Source organism: Hyaena hyaena, unplaced genomic scaffold (genome assembly GCF_003009895.1).
Source record: "Hyaena hyaena isolate Hyena2069 unplaced genomic scaffold, ASM300989v1 scaffold_866, whole genome shotgun sequence".
NCBI lineage: Eukaryota > Metazoa > Chordata > Mammalia > Carnivora > Hyaenidae > Hyaena > Hyaena hyaena.
Window position 1 is genome coordinate 714,772 of NW_024081499.1, and position 3,992 is coordinate 718,763.

A 3,992-nucleotide genomic window follows, 5' to 3' on the forward strand; every position below is an offset into this window, starting at 1 on the left:
TAGGCTGAAATTCCAATATCCCGGTAACCTATTTGGAAATAGAGTCATTGTCAATATAGTTAACATTAGATCATACCAGAGTAGGGGGAGCCCTTAATTTAATATAACTTGTGTTCTTATAAGAAGAAAAAGGATACAGAGACACAGATGCATGAGAACGCCACAGCACAAAGGAGGCAAAGCTTGAAGTGCTAGGGTTGCAAACCAAGGAATGACCGGGATTTCTGGTAAACCACCAGACCTATGAAGAGGCAAGAAAGGATTCTCCAATGTAGATTTCAGAGGGATCATTGCCCTGCCAACACTTTGATTTTTAATTTCTATCCTACAGAACTGTGAGACAATAAGTTTGTATTGTTTTCAGCTACCTAGCTTGTAGCATTTGTTATGGCAGCCCTGGGAAACTAATACCCTCCTAAACCCACTTTGCCTCAGTAAGCCCTGAAACATAATAGCTTGCATTTATAGCATGCTTACTAACTGCCGTGCACCATGCTAAGCACATTATATGCATTATCGTCTTTAAAGTTCTGAATTAAGACCAAACTAAAGAAACAAACCAAACCCATTGAAGTGTGTGACTCAGCATTCCTCTCTATTGTCAGGTTGTCTGTGAAGAAACTGAAGTTAAAAAATTAAAAGTCTTGGATCAAAAAAATTTTAAGAGTGAAAGTCTGATCCAATGTTGGTCTAACCTTAGACCTGTGTAATTAATCACAACACAGGTTAATCTATAATCAAATCGGAAATGCTTGAAAGGTTTCTTTGTTGCTTCATTTATTTAGAAATGACAACTGTGATTCTTCCCCACTTCCACTTAATCTGCATTGAAAAAAAAAAGCCAGCAGTAGAAATAGACTGCAAAATACTGAAACAGTTTTCAAATTGCCTAGCAATCAATACTTTTACTGGAATAAAAATCACTAAAGTATATAATTAATTCAAAGAGTTAAATCCAGTATTTTTTTAATTTGATGGAAAACATTTCTTTTTTATTTACAGGTACTCTTTTTGTGTGTTCCAATAAAGATAAATCGATAAAGAAATTTTCTATTGACGCTAATGCTTTCCAGTAAAAAAAAAAAAAAAAAAAGCCAAGCATTTAGGAAATAGCACCTTTTGTTTGTTTGCTTCACTATGCAACTTTCAAACCCAGCACTACTCACTGTTTGATGTCATATGGTCCTTTTTAAAATTTTTCTCAATAAATTAGGATAATGGAAAGAGAGCCTATATATTTATATACAAAACTATACTCAGCGTATGCTACAAGTTTAGAATTATTACCACAAAAGTGATGTTAGATGAAAGTAATGGAAAGTTTAATTATAACTTTTTAACCATTTAACATAAACACCTTGTGATCTTTTTTATGGATTTCATGATGCTTATATGTTGTTCTGGTTGAACTAAACAATTATGCACAGTTTTCATTTGTTAATTAAGTACTAAATTGAAAAATCTATCCCTAGAAAAATGAAATGGTAGTTTTTTATCTTATTTTCTATGTTCACTAGTGTTCTTTTTTGAACACTCATTTTGACACTTCAGGGTTTACTATCCATTTTCACTGAATCCAATATTATGGCCCAGGATAGCTTTTTGGTGACCCATTGAACTGGTGGCCTCAGACAAGATATTTTAATAGAAAAAAAAGTAACTTTTATTTTAAAAATTGAGTGTATAAGTCAGTTTGACTGGTCAGAGCATCTTAAATCATTTCTGCTGAGCTCAAATATAAGTAATCTCCACATACAGAAGTCTATTTTATTAAATATCTATTTTATTAAATATCTATGTGTCATGTGACTATTACCAGTCTTTTTTCCATTTTATAAGTGTTTAATCTTTAGTGACTACTAATGAAAATAGTACTAGAACATGCCTTCCCAGGATACTCAGAAATTCTTTCTATGTCTCTAAAAATCCATTCCAATAATCTAATAATTTTAATGGCTTTTCAGAGAATTGCTTAGACAACACAGTAATAATATTTAAAATGAGTCCCATGTTGCTGGAGCAAGCCATGTCTCTGTGTGCAAAACCATATCATTGAATAAATTTGCATGAAACTAATAAATGCATGATCCGAGAGTCAAACTCCATAAAAAAGAATCCAAGCTAAGAAGCCCTAACTCTTGAGTATCTATTTTTCAAATCTGCCAGTTCAGTGGTAGGGCAGCTCTAAAAAATAAGAGTAGTAACTGAGGCAGGCTGTGGAGAATAAGAGAGACTTGCATGAAAATATACATATAGTTTAAGTAACAACTGTATTATAAAATGTATATTCGTTAACTTTGTTTAAAATTAGGAATATATTATGAATACCTTTCCATATCAAGAAGCATATGCAAAGCATAATTTATCAGTATTGCCACTGATCTGTCTTCAAATTATGGGCTTCAAGTTATGGGCACCTTTGGCTGTTTCAAGTCCACTGATAAAACTTATCAGAAGTATTTTCATTAATGTGATTTTATTTCTAGCATTTCTCTTTGATCCTTACTTAGAGTTTCCATCTTTGTATGTATATCCTTTGGGCTTTTCCCATTAAAGCCCTTAATATATTAATGATAGTTATTTGAATTCCTTTAATAATTCCAATGTTTGCATCATGTTTTAGCCTCGTTCTGATGATTACTTTGTTTCATTAGAGTTTGTTTTGTCCTGCTTTTTTACTATGTCTCATAATTTTGGGAAAGCTGGACGTGATATATCAGATAAAAGGAACTTAAGTAAAAAGGCACTTAATGTGAGTGTATATGTTTCTCAGGTTAGGATTTGGACTCGGGATTATTGTTTGCTGTACCAGAGTAGTTAGGTACCAGAGGCTTCAAATTCCTTCTAGCCCCCTGGCTTTTGTCTCCCCATTTGACTTTTGAGCTTTCCTAATTACTCCCTTTGATTCTATATATTCCTATTTTTTCAGCTTTAATATATTATTACGCTACAATTTTTTTGAAGTGAGGTGAAGTATAAGGGAGAGAAACAGTTTTCCAATTATATCTCAAGCTTTCAGTGGCCTGTGTCTCTGGTGACCATGCCAAGTGTTTCTTCAACGGTTAGCTCTGATCTTCCTGCCTTCTCTTTGACTTCCTTGTTGCATGGCTCCTAATTCATTTCCTTGAAGTCCTCATTCCCATTGACTATGTTTTGGTTTTCCATATCTTTCAGAATGACGTTTGGGCAGGTTTCTCCCTGGAAAGCAGTCATTTACTATGCTGAAAACTCTGGATGTAGTTCAGAATGGCTATTCTTCCTTTTCCCATGTCAGAGCCAAGAAGGGCTCTTTCTCAGATATGCACAATGACAGTATGGAACACCCCAGTGACTACAGCCCAAAGGGATATCATTTTCACCCTAGCCATAATCAGTCTCAAGGCAATTTACCTAGTAACTTTTCTACCAATTTATGGTGCCAGCACCTTTTGCTCCAGGTAAGCAGACCTTGGTTGCTATATCTCTCTTGATAGGCATTTTCTCAGATTTTGGTGCAGTGTTTTCTTTTCTTTTTCTTTTCTTTTTTTCCTATCACCTCTATTCTCTCATGAGTCTAACAAGATTCATTGATTTTTAGTTTGCCACCTTTTTCTGATTGGAAGGGTGAGATCAATGACTTCCTAGCTCTTCACATGTCAGAGTTGAAATGCTAAATCATGGTTCAAATGGTAGTTTTTAGGTCTCCTTTTAAAAATTTTAAATGGTATTAATTATTCTGCATATAGTACAAGGGAGAAATCCAATTTCACTTTTCTCAAATTTATTGCCTCATTATTTAGAAAGTGTACTCTGTTATTCCCTACTCCAGGATACAACATAAATAAGGGCACACCACTTTTCTCTTTTGTTTTCTGATATATTCACAGTCTAAGAACAGCTTCTAACTTACATTAAATAATATTTATTGATTTAAGGAACATAAACAAGAACGTTTCTGAGCTCCTAGATTTTTTTTTAATGTTTGCTTATTTATTTTGAGAGAGAGAGAGAGC